Below are 20590 nucleotides of genomic sequence, written 5' to 3' on the forward strand. Positions count from 1 at the left end.
CACAAAATCCTGAAAGATGATGCTGTGAAACTGCTGCACTCAATATGCCAGCAAATTTTGAAAACTCTCCAGTGGCCACAAGACTGGAAAAGGTCAGTTTTCATTCCAATTCCAAAGAAAGGCAATGCCAAAGAATGCTCAAACTACCGCACAATTACACTCATCTCACACACTAGTAAAGTAATGCTCAAAATTCTCCAAGCCAGGCTTCAGCACTACTTGAACTGTGAACTTCCAGATGTTCAAACTTGTTTTAGAAAAGGCAGAGGAACTAGAGATCAAATTGCCAACATCTGCTGGATCATGGAAAAAGGAAGAGAGTTCCAGAAAAACATCTATTTCTGCTTTATTGACTATGCCAAAGCCTTGGACTGTGTGGATCACAATAAACTGTGGAAAATTCTGAAAGATAAGAATACCAGACCACCTCACCTGCCTCTTGAGAAACCTATATGCAGGACAGGAAGAAACAGTTAGAAATGGACATGGAACAACAGACTGGTTCCAAATAGGAAAAGGAGTACGTCAAGGCTGTATATTGTCACCCTGCTTATTTAACATATATGCAGAGTACATCATGAGAAACGCTGGCCTGGAAGAAGCACAAGCTGGAATCAAGATTGCCGGGAGAAATATGAATAACCTCAGATATGCAGATGACATCACTCTTATAGCAGAAAGTGAAGAGGAACAAAAAGCCTCTTGATTAAAGTGAAAGAGGAGAGTGAAAAAGTTGGCTTAAAGCTCAACATTCAGAAAATGAAGAGCATGGCATCTGGTCCCATCACTTCGTGGCAAATAAGTGGGGAAACAGTGGAAACAGTGGTTGACTTTATTTTCAGGGGCTCCAAAATCACTGCAGATGGTGATTGCAGTCATGAAATTAAAAGATGCTTACTCCCTGGAAGGAAAGTTATGATCAACCTAGACAGCATATTAAAAAGCAGAGATATCGCTTTGCCAACAAAGGTCTGTCTAGTCAAGGCTATATTTTTCCATTGGTCATGTATGGATGTGAGAGTTGGACTGTGAAGAAAGCTGAGTGCCAAAGAATTGATTCTTTTCAACTGTGGTGTTGGAGAAGACTCTTGAGAGTCCCTTGGGCTGCAAGGAGATCCAACCAGTCCATCCTAAAGGAGATCAGTCTTGAGTGTTCATTGGAAAGACTGATGCTGAAACTTCAATACTTTGGTCACCTCATGCGAAGAGTTGACTCATTGGAAAAGACCCTGATGCTGAGAGATGGGGGGCAGGAGGAGAAGGGGATGACAGAGGGTGAGATGGCTGGATGGCATCACCGACTCAATGCACATGAGTTTGGGTGAACTCTGGGAGTTGGTGATGGACAGGGAGGCCTGGCATGCTGTGAATCATAGGGTCACAGAGAGTCGGACATGACTGAGTGACTGAACTGAAGAGATTACTTTGAAAAAAAAAAGATCCTATTTTTAAGCAAACTTCATATATATATTTTATAATTCTTGTGACTTTGTTTTTTTTCTTTAATATTGTATTTTTGAGAATCTAACCTCTACTCTAGATTTTTCATCTTTGCTTTTTGGTATTTGTTATCAATTTTGTACCTTTAAGAACCTGATCTTCAGTACCCATTTTTACTTGGGAGCAAGATTACTGGCTTGATTGTTCTCTCCCCTGTGGACTCTCCTTTTTCTCCACCAAGTGGCTTCTATCTCCTTCCTCCCCCTTCTCTTCTTTACCCAACTCTGGGAATCTCTTTGTGTGTTCTGGGCTGTGGAGAACACTTAGGGAACTGATTACTGGCTAGATCTGTCTATCTCCTTTTGATTCCGCCTTTTATCCTCCTGGCCACCTCTGTCTCTGTCCTCCCTCTTCTCTTCTCTGTGTAACTCCCTGAACATCTCTGAGGGATCCAGGCTGTGGAGAGCACATAGGGAAGTGATTACTGGCTAGCTTGCTCTCTCCCCCTTTGATCTCCCCTCTTCTCCTGTTCACCTCTATCTCTCTCCTCCCTCTTCTCTTCTCCATGTAACTCTGTGTACCTCTCTGGGTGTCCCTCACTGTGGAGAAACTTTTCATCATTAACATAGATGTTTTATCATCAGTACTGTATACATGGAGAAATCTTGAGACTACTGTAAGAATAATAGTGAAAACCAGAGGCAGGAGACTTGAGTCCAAATCCTGAGAACACCAGAGAACTCCTGAATCCAGGGAATATTAATCTATAGGAGCTCATCAAACGCCTCCATATCTACACTGAAACTAAGTACCACCCAAGGGCCAACAAGTTCCAGAGCAAGACATACCATGCAAATTCTCCAGTGACACAAGAACATAGCCCTGAGCTTCAATATACAGGCTGCCCAAAGTCACTCCAAACCCACTGACAGCTCAAAACTCATTACTGGACACTTCATTGCACTCCAGAGGGAAGAAATCCAGCTCCACCCACTAGAACACCGACACAAGCTTCCCTAACCAGGAAACCTTGACAAGCCACCCATCCAACCCCACCCACAGAGAGGAACCTCCACAATAAACAGGAATCACAAACTGCCATAATACAGAAAGACCACCCCAAACACAGCAATATAAGCAAGATGAAAATGAAGAGAAATACTCAGAAGATAAAGGAACAGGATAACTGCCCACCAAACCAAGCAAAAGAGGAAGATATAGGGAATCTACCTGATAAAGAATTCCAAATAATGATAGTGAAAATGATCCAAAATCCTGAAAACAAAACGGAGTTACAGATAAATAGCCTCTGGAGACAAGGATTGAGAAGATGCAAGAAATGTTTAACAAAGACCTAGAAGAAATAAAAAAGAGTCAGTATATAATGAATAATGCAATAAATGAGATCAAAAACACTCTGGAGGGAAACAACAGTAGAATAAGGGAGGCAGAAGACAGGCTAAGTGAGGTAGAAGATAGAGTGGTAGAAATAAATGAAAAAGAGAGGAAAAAAGAAAAAAGATTTAAAAGAAATGAGGATAACCTCAGAGACCTCTGGGACAATGTTTAATGCCCCATCATTCGAATCATAGGAGTCCCAGAAGAATAAGACAAAAGAAAGACCATGAGAAAATACTTGAGGAGATAATAGTCGAAAACTTCCCTAAAATGGGGATGGAAATAATCACCCAAGTCCAAGAAACACAGAGAGTCCCAAACAGGATAAACCCAAGGCAAAACACCCCAAGACACATATTAATCAAATTAACAAAGATCAAACATAAAGAATAAATATTAAAAGCAGCAAGGGAAAAACAACAAATAACACACAAGGGGATTCCCATAAGGAAAATAGCTGATCTTTCAATAGAAACTCTTCAGGCCAGAAGGGAATGGCATGATATACTTAAAGTGATGAAAGAAAAAAAACCTACACCCCAGATTACTGTACTCAGCAAGGATCTCATTCAAATATGAAGGAGAAATCAAAAGCTTTACAGACAAGCAAAAGCTGAGAGAATTCAGTACCACCAAACCAGCTCTCCAACAAATTCTAAAGGATCTTCTCTAGACAGGAAACACAGAAAAGGTATATAAACTAGAACCCAAAAATAAAGTAAATGGCAATGGGATCATACTTATCAATAATTACCTTAAATGTAAATGGGTTGAATTCCCCAACCAAAAGACAAAGACTGGCTGAATGGATACAAAAACAAGACCCCTATATATGTTGTATACAACATGCTGCTAAGTTGCTGCAGTCGTGTCTGACTCTGTGCGACCCCATAGATGGCAGCCCACCAGGAACCCCCAGTCCCTGGGATTCTCCAGGCAAGAACACTGGAGTGGGTTGCCATTTCCTTCTCCAATGCATGAAAGTGAAAAGCGAAAGTGAAGTCGCTCAGTCGTGTCCGACTCTTAGCAACCCCATGGACTGCAGCCTACCAGGCTCCTCCATCCACAGGATTTTCCAGCCCACCTCAAAACAAGGGACACATACAGACTGAAAGTGAAGGGCTGGAAAAAGATATTCCATACAAATAGAGATCAAAAGAAAATAGGAGTAGCAATATTCATATCAGATAAAATAGGCTTTAAAACAAAGGCTGTGAAAAGAGACAAAGAAGGACACTACATAATGATCAAAGGATCAATCCAAGAAGAAGATATAACAATTATAAATATATATGCACCCAATATGGGAGCACCACAATATGTAAGACAAATGTTAACAAGTATGAAAGGGGAAATTAACAATAACACAGTAATAGTGGGAGACTTTAATATCCCACTCACACCTATGGATAGATCAAATAAACAGAAAATTAACAAGGAAACACAAACTTTAAATGATACAATAGACTAGTTAAACCTAATTGATATCTCTAGGACATTTCACTCCAAAACAATGAATTTTACCTTTTTCTCAAGTGCACATGGAACCTTCTCCAGGATAGATCACATCCTGGGCCTTAAATCTAGCCTTGGTAAATTCAAAAAAATTGAAACCATTCCAGGCATCTTTTCTGACCACAATGCAGTAAGATTAGATGTCAATTACAGGAGAAAAACTTAAAAATTCCAACATATGGCGGCTGAACAATATGCTGCTGAATACCCAACAAATCACAGAATAAATCAAAAAAGAAATCAAAATATGCATAGAAGTGAATGAAAATGAAAACACAACAACTCAAACCCATGGGACACTGTAAAATCAGTGCTAAGGGGAAGGTTCATAACAATACAGGCTTACCTCAATAAACAAGAAAAAAGTCAAATAAATAACCAAACTCTACACCTAAACCAACTAGCAAAGGAAGAAATGAAGGACCCCAGGGCTAGTAGAAGAAAGAAATTTTAAAAGTTAGGGCAGAAATAAATGCAAAAGAAACAAAAGAGACCATAGCAAAAATCAACAAAGCCAAAAGCTGGTTCTTTGAAAGGATAAATAAAATTGACAAACCATTAGCCAGACTCATCAAGAAACAAAGGGAGAAGAATAAAATCAACAAAATTAGAAATGAAAATGGAGAGATCACGACAGACAACACAGAAATACAAAGGATCATAAGAGACTACTATCAGCAACTATATGCCAATAAAATGGACAACTTGGAAGAAATGGACAAATTCTTAGAAAAGTACAACTTTCCTAAACTGAACCAGGAAGAAACAGAAAATCTTAACAGACCCATCACAAGCACAGAAATTGGAACTGTAATCAGAAATCTTCCAGCAAACAAAAGCCCAGGACCAGACAGCTTCACGGCTGAATTCTACCAAAAATTTAGAGAGGAGCTAACACCTATCCTACTCAAACTCTTCCAGAAAATTGCAGAGGAAGGTAAACTTCCAAACTCATTCTATGAGGCCACCATCACCCTAATACCAAAACCTGACAAAGATGCCACAAAAAAAGAAAACTACAGGCCAATATCACTGATGAACATAGATGCAAAAATCCTTAACAAAATTCTTGCAAAAAATATCCAACAACATATTAAAAAGATCATACATCATGACCAAGTGGGCTTTATCCCAGGGATGCAAGGATTCTTCAATATCCACAAATCAATCAATGTAATACACCACAGTAACAAGTTGAAAAATAAAAACCATATGATTATCTCAATAGATGCAGACAAAGCCTTTGACAAAATTCAACATCCATTTATGATAAAAAAAAAAAATCCTCCAGAAAGCAGGAATAGAAGGAACATACCTCAACATAATAAAAGCTATATAAGACAAACCCACAGAAAACACTATCCTCAATGGTGAAAAATTGAAAGCATTTTCCCTAAAGTCAGGAACAAGACAAGAGTGCCCACTCTCACCACTACTATTCAACATAGTTTTGGGAGTTTTGGCCACAGCAATAAGAGCAGAAAAAGAAATAAAAGGAATCCAGATTGGAAAATAAGAAGTAAAACTCTCACTGTTTGCAGATGACATGATCCTCTACATAGAAAACTCTAAAGACTCCACCAGAAAATTACTAGAGCTATTCAATAAATATAGTAAAGTTGCAGGACATAAAATCAACACACAGAAATCCCTGGCATTCCTATACACTAACAATAAGAAAACAGAAAGAGAAATCAAGGAAACAATTCCATTCACCATTGCAATGAAAAGAATAAAATACTTAGGAATATATCTACCTAAAGAAACAAAAGATCTATATGTAGAAAACTATAAAACACTGGTGAAAGAAATTAAAGAGGACATAAAAATAGATGGAGAAATATACCATGTTCATGGATTTGAAGAATCAATATAGTGAAAATGAGTATACTACTCAAAGCAATCTATGATTCAATGCAATCCCTATCAAGCTACCAACAGTATTTTTCACAGAACTAGAACAAATAATTTCACAATTTGTATGGAAATACAAAAAACCTCGATTAGCCAAAGCAATCTTGAGAAAGAAGAATAGAACTGGAGGCATCAACCTGCCTGACTTCAACTCTACTACAAAGCCACAGTCATCAAGACAGTATGGCACTGGCACAAAGACAGAAATATAGATCAATGGAACAAATAGAAAGCCCAGATATAAATCCATGCACCTATGGACACCTTATCTTTGAAAAAGGAGGCAAGAATATACAATAGGAAGAAGACAATCTCTTTAACAAGTGGTGCTGGGAAAACTGGTCAACCACTTGTAAAAGAATGAAACTAGAACACTTTCTAACACCATACACAAAAGTAAACTCAAAATGGATTAAAGATCTAAACTTAAGACCAGAAACTATAAAACTCCTAGAGGAAAACATAGGCAAAACACTCTGTGACATAAATCACAGCACGATCCTCTATGACCCACCTCCCAGAATATTGGAAATAAAAGCAAAAATAAATAAATGGGACCTAATTAAAATTAAAAGCTTTTGCTCAACAAAAGAAATTATAAGCAAGGTGAAAAAACAGCTTTCAGAATGGGAGAAAATAATAGCAAACTAAGCAACGGACAAAGAATTAATCTCAAAAATATACAAGCAACTCCTGCAGCTCAATTCCAGAAAAATAAATGACCCAATCAAAAATGGGCCAAAGAACTAAACAGACATTTCTCCAAAGAAGACATACAGATGGCTAACAAACACAAGAAAAGATGCTCAACATCACTCATTATTAGAGAAATGTAAACCAAAACCACAGTGAGGCACCATTTCACTCCAGTTAGAATGGTTGCTATCCAAAAGTCTATGAGCAATAAATGCTGGAGAGGGTGTGGAGAAAAGGGAACCCTCTTACACTGTTGGTGGGAATGCAAACTAGTACAGCCACTATGGAGAACAGTGTGGAGATTCCTTAAAAACCTGGAAATAGAACTGCCATATGACCCAGCAATTCCACTTCTGGGCATACACACCAAGGAAACCAGAATTGAAAGAGATACCTGTACCCCAATGTTCATTGCATCACTGTTTATAATAGCCAAGACATGGAAGCAACCTAGATGTCCATCAGGAGATGCATGGATAAGAAAGCTGTGGTACATATACACAATGGAATATTACCCAGCCGTTAAAAAGAACACATTTGAATCAGTTCTAATGAGGTGGGTTAAACTGGAGCCTATTATACAGAGTGAAGTAAGCCAGAAAGAAAAACACCAATACAGTATACTAACGCATATATATGGAATTTAGAAAGATGGTAATGATAACCCTGTATGTGAGACAGCAAAAGAGACACAGATGTATAGAACAGTCTTTTGGACTCTGTGGGAGAGGGCAAGGGTGGGATGATTTGGGAGAATGGCATTGAAACATGTATATTACCATATGTGAAACGAATCGCCAGTCCAGGTTCAATGCATGAGACAGGGTACTCAGGGCTGGTGCACTGGGATGAGCCAGAGGGATGGGATGGGGAGGGAGGTGGGAGGAAGGGTTCAGGATGGGGAACACATGTACACCTGTGGTGGATTCATGTCAATGTATGGCAAAATCAATACTATATTGTAAAGTAATTAGCCCCCAATTAAAATAAATAAATTTATATTAAAAAAAAAAAAAGAATTGTATGAAAACCCTAAATGTAAGTTCTCAGGCCTGGCTTCAGTCTACTGAACTAGAATCTTCAGAGAATGGTCTGGGAATCTCAGGTGTCTGTTATGATGTTTTGAAAACATTACCTGATGACTGTGACAAATTTTTAAAGAATAAATGAAGTAAGACAAAATGAAACAAAAATAAAAATTTTTAACTAAAATAAATAAATAAAGTCTATTTTGTCTGATATGAGTATTGTTGTATCAGTTTTCTACCTATCCTTCTTTTTGTTTCCATGGAATATCTTTTTGTTTCTCTTCAATTTCAGTTCATGCATGTCCTTAATCTTAAAATGATACTTCTGTAGACAGCATATATATGGGTCTTGCTTTATCCATTCAGCTGCCTTATGCCTTTTGATTGGAGCATTTATTTATTTACATTTAAAGTATTGATTGATATGTACTTAATGCCATTTTATTTATTATTCTCAGGTTGTTTTTGTAGTTCTCTGTTCCTTTCTTCTCTTGTTACTTTCCCTTGTGATTTGATGACTTTCTTAGTGTCACATTTGGATTCCTTTCTCTTCAGTTTCTGTGTATATGTTATAGATTTTTGGTTTCCAGTTATCGTGAGGTTCCTTTATAAAAACATGTATTTAGCAATCTATTTTAAGTTGATGGTCATGTATCTTTGAGCACATTGTGCACATTTGTACTATCCCCAAAATTTTATGTTTTTGATGCTGTATTTTCCAAGTTTTAATTTTGTTTTGCTCAACTCTTTTAGCTATAAATGATTTTACTACTTTGTCTTTTAAACTTTATGCTAGATTTATAGGTGGCTGATCCACCACCCTTGATATATGTTTATTTTTACCAGTGAAATTTTTAAATCATAATTTTCTAGTTATGGCCTACATGAAAAAAAGAAAGCTTTTTCTATTCCATTTAAATAAGTCCCCTTAAAGGTTCTTGTAAGGCTGATTTAGTGGTAGTGAAATCCTGTAGCTTTTTATTTTTTTGAGTAGTTCTTTCTCTCTCCTTCAATTCTGAATGGTAACCTTGCCAAGTAGAATATTCTTGGTTGTAAGTTTTTCCCCCAGCACTTTGAATATATCATGCCAGTCCTTTCTGATCTATAAAGTTTCTGCTGAAAAATCAGGTAATAATCTTACAGTGATTCTGTTATACATAGTGATTTGTTTTCTCTTACTGCTTTTAAGATTCTCTCTTCATTTTTAATTTTTGATATTTTAATTATAATGTTTCTTTCTGGGAGATTCATTTTGCTTGGGTGTCTCTTCTATGTCCTGAGCTTCTATGTCTCTTCTCTTCTCCATTTTGGGGAAGTTTTCAGCCATTATTTTTTCACATAGATTTTCTGTCCATTTTTCTCTCTCTTCTCCTTCTGGGACCCCTACGTTGTGCATGCTACTATGTTTAGTGTTGTTGTTCTAGAGGTCTTTTTAACTATTCTCATTTTTTTAATTTTTTTTTTTGTTGTTTTTTATTGTTCTGATTAGGTGATTTCCACTGTCCTTTTCTCCAGATTGCTGATTTGTTCTTCTGCACCCTCTAATCTCAGCTGATTCCTTCTAGTTTTTTTTATTATTATTATTTCAATTATTGTATTCTCTAGCTCTGATCTGTACTTTTTTATATTTTCTATCTTTAAGTTCTCACTGAGTTCATCTATTCTTTTATATCTTCAGTGAGGACCTTAACTATTCCTTTGAACTCTATCTGGTAAATTGTTTATATGCATTTTATTAAGCTATTTTTCTGAGGTTTTATCTGTATTTGTCTCTATGTATTAGGTATATCATCTACGTCTTCCAGTCATCTGTGTGGAAGATGGGGCCAGAGCCTTGTGCTTCTGGAGTATCCCCTATGTGGTCTCTGTGTGCTCTCCTGTTGTGATTAGGCCAGGATTCTTGTAAGCAGGCTAATGCAAGGAACTGACCACAAGCCCAGCTTGCTGAAAAGTCTAATTGTGTCAGCTGAGTGCAATAGTTTGCTGTGTTGACCTTCAGGAGTGCGACCCACTTTGGAAGGGCACCAGTGTCAGCCAGAGCCACTTTCCAAGTGACGTGGGTGGGAGCTGCTTTGAAAGGGCCAACTAGGATGAGTGGGTTGGGTGCAATAGGTGTTCAGGGTAACACTGGGGTGGTGCACCCAGTGTTAGCTTAGTGGATGGAGAGTGACAGAAATGTTGACTGCCAATGCTGGACCAGCTAGGTGAAAAAGGAGTTAAGAGTCAAAATGGTTCCATCCCTGCATAAAATTTCAACAGATACCTGACCCTCTGGTACAAACACTGAAGTTTGTCAGTGAATCTCCCCATAGGAACCAGGTGTTTATCAAACTGTTGCCACTCCACTGGAACTCAGAGAGTGATTTGTGTTCAAGTCCTTTAAGAAAGGAGCCTCAGTTTCATACAGGTCTCCAGCTCTCTTGGATGTAAGCCCTTCTGGTCTTCAAAGACAATGTAACATTGAGGTGGCTCATCTTCCAGCTCAGGTTCCCTAGTCTGGGGAATCAAACCTGGGGCTTGAACCCCTTGCTCTTCAACGGGACTTCCATGGTTGTGATATCCTTCCTGCTTAAGGGCTGCAGCACCTGGGGTGTGAATTCCGACTAAACCACATCTCTGCCCCTACTTATTTTGATGTAACCTTTTCTTTATCTTTCGTTGTAGAAAATGTTTTGCTAGTCATCAGGTCATTTTCAGAGACAGTTGTTCTATCTGCAGTTGTAGTTTTGGTGTGTTCATGGGAGGAAGAGAGCTCAGGATTTTCCTACTCTTTTATCTTGATCTAGATTTCTGTGTATAAATCTTGAAATTTAAAAAAAGACTGACTGTTTAAAGTGTTAAAATAATGGTGCCCTGTAGTTTGTATGATCAAGAAGGGACACATAAGAAGCTTCTGAACACTCAAAAGTTCAATTTTGTACTTGAATGAAGGTTACATTAGTGGATTTTTTTTTTACTTATTCATTTATGTCTATATACTTTTCCACATATGATAATCTTCACAACCATGCAGGTCTATATGGGAAGAGCATTACAGCCAAAAGCTTCCTTTAATCATCTGCTTTCTGTGACTCTGAAAGGAGTCTTGTTCATTGTTAGTGCTGTGCATTCCCTAAGTTATCTACCTCCTTCCATGTATCCAATCACTATCACTTCTATAATCATCTCTCCTTAGAGTTACCTATCAGTTAGCTAACTAGCTATCATCCACCTCTTACTGATAATAAACTGAATATTATCAATTAGATGATCTCCAAAACCAACAGGTTTAAAGCAATTCAATCGTTTCTCTCTGAATCTACTCTTCTCTTTAGCCTCTCCCCAAAGTTTTTTTTTAACCTTTGTTTGTTTCTTAGTTAATAGAGAACCTGACCCAAGCTGAGACAATCAAATTCTTTCCTTGGGTTTTTCCTGAATTAAAACTAAGAGGATCAGTTCTTTGGGATGGGTGTGTGCCAGAGGTGACAAGACTTAGGAATATCCAGTAACCATATATCTTAAAAGAGAAAACCAGTCTGCAGGACAAGAGATCTGAGTTGACACAGAGAAAAGAATCTGTAACAGAGAAACAGAGTCCTGCAATATTAAAGTTCTGTAATCTAGCTGAATTTCAGTTCAGCATCATCCTTTCCCTTTTCACAGACATGTGAGAGGTATTTTTATCCATGCCAGTTTAACTTGCATTTTTATTTAGCAAATAAAATCTTACTCAGAGAACCTAGATAAATTGCTCCTACTCACATTCTTCAATGTATATGACAACGATCAGGAGATTTCTGCTCTAAAAATAAATTACTCTAACATACCTATAAAACAACGATGGTTTTCCAACTTATGGATGGTTAGCCCCAATCCAGCTAGCAAATTAATATTGTATTTTTTAGATTTATGAACTACTTATAATACTTAGATATATTAAATTAAGAGCTTCCCTGTAGCACAACAGTAAAGAATCCACCTGCCAAAGCAGAAGATGCAGGTTCAATCCCTAGGTCAAGAAGATCCCCTAGAGAAGGAAATAGCAACCCAGTATTGCCACTCCAGTATTCTAGCCTGGAAAATCCCATAAACAGAGGAGGCTGGAGGGCTGTAGTCCAAGGGGTCGCAAAAGAGTTGGACATGACCTAGCAGCTGAAGCAAAAATAACAACAAATATTAAATTAAGTATATAATCTTTAAAATTCATTTAAAAAGAGAGGAAAATCCTGCCATCTGCAACAACGTGGATGAACCCTGAAGACACTGTGCTATGTGAAATGTCAGACAAAGAAAAACAAATACTACGTGGAGAAATACCATAGTTACCAGAGTGTGGGGGTGGGGAAAAATGAGAGCATATTGGCCACAGTGTACACACTTTCAGTTATAAATGAATAAGTTCTGAGGATCTAATGTACAGCTTGGTGGCTGTAGTTAATAGTTAATAATACTGTATTCTATATTTGAAGTCTGCTAAGAGAGAAGATCTTAAGCATTCTCATTTTTTTAAAAAAGGTAACCAAGTGAGGTGATATATGGTAGATTGATTGTGGTAAGGATTTCAGTGTAATGTATATCAAATCATCCTCATGTTGGATGATGTCATGTAATATACTACAACTATATTTGTCAACTATACTTCAATAAATATGAAAAAAATAAAATACATATTTTTCAGGTTAAATTCAGTCTTTAAAAATGTTAATTAACTTAAGGTAACCTACCTAAAATTTGTCCAAGAATGTTGTCTCTATAGTGATTTCACAATTTGAACAAGTTCATGAAATTGGAGTTTCCATTTTTTTAGAGCCATTTTAATGTGTAAATAAAATGTTTGTATCAGTCTAATGTCTGAAAACGTCTACAAAGCTAAAGAAAATGAGGCAAGAGTTAAGCTTAAAAAAAAATCAATAAAAGGAAAAGACACCTTTTTAAGGAATAAGAAATAGACCTCAGTATGCATGCCCATTCACATTATATCACCTTATGCACATCTATGTACTGTCTAATATTTACTTAAAATGGGTGATCTCCATAGCAACCAGTGAATCAAATGGTATATGAGCTGACTGTGAAGTGGAGATATTTGTCTTTCTTAGAGTAAAACTGACTATGTAACAAACAAAACTGATTATGAATCCTGAAGATTTAACCTAATATATGAGATACTTTTAAATATGTGTTTTCCAACTCATAACTGATGACATCAATATGATTTTTCCATAGATTTCTTCCCCTCTTTAGCTTCTCTTTCTTGCTTTGATGTCTTAAAAATGGGGGCTAGCAAAACCACTGAGATTTATTTCAGTGTGTTAGGCAGAATAGTGGCCCCAAAGATGTCCATGCCCCAGTCCCTGGACCCTGTGTGCCACCTCATATGGCAAAAGGGACTTCGCAGAAGTAATTTAGGGTACAGATATTGAAATGGAGGGATTACCCTGAATTATTTGGGTGAACTCTGTCTAATCACGAGTCTTTGAAAACAGAAAACCTTTTCCAGCTGAGGTCAGAAAAAGATATGATGACAGGAGAAAGTTTAGAGTGATGCTACATTGCTGACTTTGAAAATGAAGAAAGGGGGCATGAACCAAGCAATGTAGATGGCCACCAAAAGCTGAAAAAAGCAACAAAATTGAATCTCCATAGAGGAAGGCAGCCACACTGACACATTCGTATTAACCCACTGAAATCCATGTTAGACTTCTAATTCATGGAATAAATTTGTATTGTTGTAAGCCACTAAATTATGACTTTGTGTTAGTCTGACATAGCAGAAATAGGAGACTAGTAAACTATGTGTGACATTGGTGTGACTTCATAAAGAAAGGCAGGAACTAATTAAAGGAAGGGAGAAAAAGATTTCCATGTTGTCTCATCCATACTGTATAGAATGTAATTCAACAGATCTAAGCAAAGCACATGTCCCTTCAAAACGGTGGTGGCCTAGACATAAAATTAGCAGGTTACCATCCATATCCAAAAGCCTCAAGAATATTCCAAAGAATTCATGAAAATTTGTGTCCTCTGCCAGACTCTGTTTTATGCCATATTGAGCCTCCTTCAACTGCAAAAACAACACTGAATCATAATTAAGAGTGAAAACAGGCCCAAACCTGCATATCTTCCTTCAACAGACTACCAGGTCAGAGAAACAGAAAATGTATTTTTCCTAAGACATTTTTGGGTGTGGATGTGTGAGTTTGTGTTTACATATATTTTTAATAAGAAGAAAAACCTTTTTTCAAAAGGTTATTTTTCTTCCTTGAGGGCCTTATCCAGAGTGGCTGTGAGAAGTGGCGGGGGGTGGTGGGGGGGTGGGGGGGGCGGATTAAACCCTTTCATGTTCATTATCTCATTTATATATGAAATGGCTTTTAAGTAAAGACATTTTCTTTTATAAAAAGAAGCAGGCAATAGAGGTTTAACAGATTTATAGATGCTACTGGACAGAACTCTCTTTATCAGAATTGTGCAAGCAAGACTTGCATTCTGGATTCCCATTTTAAACAGAAGTATATAGATGCTAGTATAATAAAATATCGACTTCCCCCATAGCACAATGGTAAAGAATTTGCCTGCAATGCAGGAGCCACAGGAGATGCAGGTTCTATCCCTGGGCTGGGAAGATCTCCTGGAGGAGAGCATGGCCCCACTCCAGTATTCTTGCCTGAAGAATCCCAGAGAAAGGAGCCTGATGGGCTATGGTCCATAGGGTTGCAAAGAGCTGGACATAACTAAAGCGAATTAGCAAGCGTGCATAATAAAATATGCTTCATAACTGATGCAACCAAGTCTTCAATACAAATAATAATGCATTTATACAGATTTTGTATTTCTCTCTACAATAAAAGGGAACCTGTTTCTTTTGTTAGTTTTTAACACTTTGTAGCTACCTATTATTTCATTTCAAGAGTTCTCAGTGTGGTCTAAGGACCCCCAGGGCATCATTAGGGACTTTCCAAGGGGTCCAAGAAGTCCTCCTTTTTCCAATGACATATCCATGTGAAGCCAGATTTTCTGGATATACTTCAACCTAAACAAAATATCCCATAGACTAAATGCAGTACTAATTTCTAACATTATAAATATTTATAGGTAAGATCCACATAAACAAAAGCTTTTTAAGGTCCTCATTTGTTTTTTAAGAGTTTAAGGGGTTTCTCTCTTAACACTGTTAGTAAGAATGTAAATTGGTGAAGCCACTATGGAAAATAATATGGAGGTTGCTTTGAAAAACTAAGAATAGAATTTCCACATGATCCAGAAATCCCCATATATTCAGAAAAGATGAAAATTCTCATTCGAAAAGATACATGCACCCCAGTGTTCATATGATATTATTTACAATAGCCAAGACAGGGAAGTAACCTAAGTGTCCATCAAAAGATGAATAGATAAAGAAGATATGATATATATATATATATATATATACACACACACACACACACAACTGAATATTACCCAGTCATAAAAACAAGTTAAATATTGCCATTTGCAGCAACATGGATGGTCCCAGAGATTATCATACAGAGTGAAGTAAGGCAGACAAAGAAAGGTAAATATATGATATCACTTACACATGGAATCTGAAAAAATCCTTTGCCCTCCACTCTTTCTTTTGGAAAGAAATGTCCCACGTCAAAAGGTTATTTCTTTGTGTAGACTTTCTTCCTTTCTTTCCTTTTTTAAATTTTGGCTGTGCTGGGTCTTTGTTACTTTCTCCCTACTTGCAGGACATGGCAGCTTCTCTAGTCAGGGTTAGTTGCCCAATCAGGGATAGAACCCATGTTACCCACATTGGAAGGCAGTTTCTTAACAACCAGACACCCAGGGAAGTCCCTGTATAGACTTTCTATAACCAAATTTTGCCTAGGAAATTTTTTATTTCCCACTATCACTTTGGATAGTTCAATATCATAGCCATTTATTCTTCTTGGAGAAAAAATGAGGCTGTTAGTCGTCACTGCATTAACATTAATTTCAAAGTATACTGAGAGGTCTATTTCCTTAAGTATCCTTCATAGAAATTGAAGTAAATATGTATAACTTTTAATAATGGCACTTTTATTTACTTCTTACTTTTATAATCTAGTTAGTAACTTTCTTATCTCCAAGTATCTTCACTGCATATACCCTCTGATTCCATCCAGTTCTCTATCTTCACAGATTTGACTAATTACCATTAACTATTTACGAACTATGGCCCTTGCCCTCAAAGAATTAAGGTTTGGTGGGGGGAAATAAACATTGTCCCAAATAATTGGCATGAAAAGAAAATAATGATAAATATTTCAAGAAACATGAAAACAACATATGAACCAGACATAGAACAAATATATGGATGACGACAGGGGAAGGGGGATAGAGGGATGAATTGTGAGACTGGAATTGACATATATATGCTACTAGGTATAAAATAGATAATTAATGAGAACCTACCATACAGAGCAGTATCATAGAAGCAAGAGAATTCCAGAAAAACATCTACTTCTGCTTCATTGACTACACTAAAGTCTTTGACTATGTGGATCACAACAAACTGTGGAAAATTCTTCAAGAGATGGGGAATACCAGATCACCTTACCTGCCTCCTGAGAAACTTGTGTGCAGGTCAAGAAGCAACAGTTAGAATCAGACATGAAACAATGGACTGGTTCTAAATTGGGAAAGAATACATCAAGGCTGTATATTGTCACCTTGCTTATTTAACTTATATGCACAGTACATCATGAGAAATGCCAGGCTGGATGAAGCAGAAGCTGGAATCAAGATTGCCAGGAGAAATATCAATAACCTCAGATATGCAGATGACACCACCCATATGGCAGAAACAGAAGAGGAACTAAAGAGCCTCTTGATGAAAGTGAAAGAAGAGAGTAAAAAAAGTTGTCTTAAAACTCAACATTCAGAAAACTAAGTTCATGGTATCTGGTCCCATCACTTCATGGCAAATAGATGGGGAAACAATGTACACAGTGAGAGACTTTATTTTCTTGGGCTTGAAAATCACTACAGATGGTGACTGAAGCCATGAAATTAAAAGATGCTTGCTCCTTGGAAGAAAAGTTGTGACCAACCTAGACAGCATATTAAAAAGCAGAGACTTTGCCAACAAAGGTCTGCCAAGTCAAAGCTATGGTTCTTCCAGTAGTCATGTATGGATGTGAGAGTTGGACCATAAAGAAGGCTGAGTGCTGAAGAATTTATGCTTTCGAACTGTGATGTTCGAGAAGATTCTTGAGAGTCCCTTGGACCGCAAGGAGATCAAACCATTCAATCCTAAAGGAAATCAATCCTGAATATTAATTGGAAGGACTGACGCTGATGCTGAAGCTCCAATACTTTGGCCACCTGATGTGAACAGCTGAGTCATTAGAAAAGACCCTGATGCTGGGAAAGATTGAAGGCAGGAGAAGGGGACAGAGGATGAGATGGTTGGATGGCATCACTGACTCAATAGCCATGAGTTTGAGCAAGCTCCAGGAGATGGTTAAGGACAGGGAAGTCTTGGGTGCTACAGTTCATGGGTCACAAAGAGTCAGACATGCTGAGTGACTGGACAACAACAGCCATACAGCACAGGGAACTCTACTCAGTGCTCTGTGGTGACCTAAATGGGAAGGCAATCAAAAAATGAGGGGAGGTATGTATACATACAGCTGATTTGCTTTGCTGTACAGCGGAAACTAACACAACATTGTAAAGCAACTATACTCCAACACAAATTTTAAAAAATAAAAATAAAAACAACAAGCTTTTGACAGAGATTGACAGCTACTCATACAATATCCATGTTCCTCTTCCTCTTAGTACAAGAGATCAGTTTTCTTCTGGCTCTCAACATTCTTAGGCACCCTAGAAGTTAGCTATGGCTTTGTTACTAACTTTGCTTGCTGCTGATGTGGCCATGGAATGCTTTGGTTCATAAAATGAAAGCCAAAGTTGAGTTGGATTCTTTTACAAACTCTTTAGAGAGGTATGTTCCTTTTACAGTTCCCTTCATGTTTCCTGCTGTCTGAAACTGAAACAAGATGGTTACAGCTCCAGCAGCCACCTTGGAGGATGAGAACTCCAAAACGGAAGCCAGGAGGAACAGAAAAATGAAAAAGAGGCTGAGTCTTTGATGCTTGTGGAGTCATAAAAAAGTAAATATCTCTATTGCTTAAGCTATTAAGAGGGAAGCAGGGTTTCTGTTACACAAAGTTGAACTTGGTTCTAAAAGATACACTCTTGGAAATTCAGAGAGAAAAAGGAATACTTCTACTGGATTTTTCTAGTAATGTTTGAGCTAGACCTTGAAGACTGTACAGAATTTTATCATGTGATCCATGCCAGAGAAATCCATAAAAGAGATTATCCCAAGAAGATGCTGCACTCATAGGAGAACAAATTTAATATAGAAGAGCACTGCAGCTCCTTCCTTAGCCTTGGTACATCCCCTTCCTCAATGAAAAGGTCATGACCCTTCACATTTCAATCTCCCCTAAAATCTAGTTCAAACTCAGCTTTCTCATAATGGCCTTTCCACACCACACTCTAACTCCTCTAGAACCAAAGGCTCACCCATTCATAAGCATTGTTTGTTATCTAAAGACTTGGAGGTTTTATGTCTTATCTTACAATATAGGTAATAAGCTTTCTGATATCAGATAATGTTCTTTAAATCACTAATTATGCTTGTAGTCTTTGCACACCTTACAATCTCAGTCACAAAAACACATCATTTTCAACCCCCTTCAAATGTTTCTAGGTGGGTGGGAGGGAGGTTCAAGAGGGAAGGGACATATGTAAACTTATGGCTGATTCACATTGTTGTATGGCAGAAAATAACACAACATTGTAAACCAATTATCCTTCAATTAAAATTTTTTTAAAAAGTAGACTCTGAAGCCAATCAGGAAGAATAAGAAATTTTTGCAAAAGAATAATGAGAATGATTTTTTTGTAGTCTTCAGGTTCTTTGTTCAAACAAAATCCTACCTCCCTGTTCAAATACTTTCAGTGAGTCCTTCACTGACTCCTAAATAAAATTCAAGTTCCTTAAACTATTATATTTTTTAAAAAAGAGCATGCTAACAATATCTAAGGATATTCCAAAAGCAATAAGATTCTCATGATTCCATCACTTTAAAAAAATGTCTTTAGGTGTGGCCTGACCTGGCTTGCATGCTGAGCATTTGGGCAGAAAATAAATATGTAAATAGCAATTCTAGTGTTTGATAGCTTATGAAGGATTTCCTATCCATCGTTTCACATTGCTTTACAATAACTTTATGAATTAGGTACATCCATGCCCCTTTGTTTATCCAAAAAATATATATTTTGCTTTTGTTTAAAATATATTTTAAGGCTTACTGGGACAGTAGTAACAAAATTATAAATCATTACAATACAATGGAGAAGCACTGATGTAGAAGCCAGGGTAAGATCCCAGGGGGCTTAACAAACAGAATATAGCCACTTTCTGGTGGGATAAGTCTAAGAGCTCCGAAGAGGTAGAGACAGAGGGGGGCGGGGGGGAGTATGAAAGTGTTAGTTGCTCAGCCATGTCCAACTCTTTGGGACCCCATGGACTATAGCCCACTGGGCTTCTCTGTCTACAGAATTCTCCAGGCAAGAATACTGCAGTGAGTAGTCATTCCCTTCTCCAGGGGATCTTCCCAACCCAGGTATCAAACCCAGGTCTCCTGCATTGCAGGTGGATTCTTTACCATCTGAACTACTAGTAATAAGTGAACTTAGATGTAAATGAAGAAAGGTGCCTGGAAATCTGGGGGAAAGGAGCATTACAGAGAGGTAGAACAGTGTGTGTAACAAGAGCATAGCCCATGTGAGGAACAGCAAATAATTTGAGAGCAGAGGAAGTAAGGAGGAAATTTAAGTTAGACAAGAGTTAGCTAGAGGCTAAAAATGAAACATGCTGTATACTAGCTGTAGCATTTCTGTCTTATCTTGTAGGTAAAGAAAAGTTGCTAAAGGATTTTAAGCACGGGAATTCTGTGATCAGATTTACAACTGTAAAGATAATTCTGAATGCAGTGTCATAAATTATCCAGGTAAACAACAATAAAAAATTCATAAAAAGTATACTAAAGTGGTAGCAATACAAGGTGATGCAATAACATAAATAAACTTTTTCAGGATTTCAAAACAACTGTATTAGTGCCTTTCAAAAAAGAAACAGTGAGACAGACTATGATTCACAAAATGCCAATACCTTTAACAAACCATATATCTTACCTGATTTTTCATATTTTTAGGCTGAGTTGTTTATTTGTCCTTATACCCTGCCATTAAAACTGAGAATCAACTATTCCAAACTTCACTTACAAGCCAAAAAAATAATTTTATTTTTCTTTCTCAGTTGCTCTTTTTTCTTCTTTAGGAAAATATAAAAATGGCACTTGTATCAAGTTCAAATCCTATCAATAATCCTACAGTCAGCAGCAACATTAATCAACTAGAAAAGAGTATTTTCCTTTTTTTTTAATCCAGAAGTATTCAGAAGTATTTTATGACCTTTCACCCATAAAAATAGCTTTGTGCACCATGAGGATTTTTTCAAGACTGGATAAAATGAATTAACTGTCTAAGTAACCCAGGAGGCAAGGTAATGCTTA

The sequence above is a fragment of the Bubalus bubalis genome, chromosome 1 (genome assembly GCF_019923935.1).
Source record: "Bubalus bubalis isolate 160015118507 breed Murrah chromosome 1, NDDB_SH_1, whole genome shotgun sequence".
NCBI lineage: Eukaryota > Metazoa > Chordata > Mammalia > Artiodactyla > Bovidae > Bubalus > Bubalus bubalis.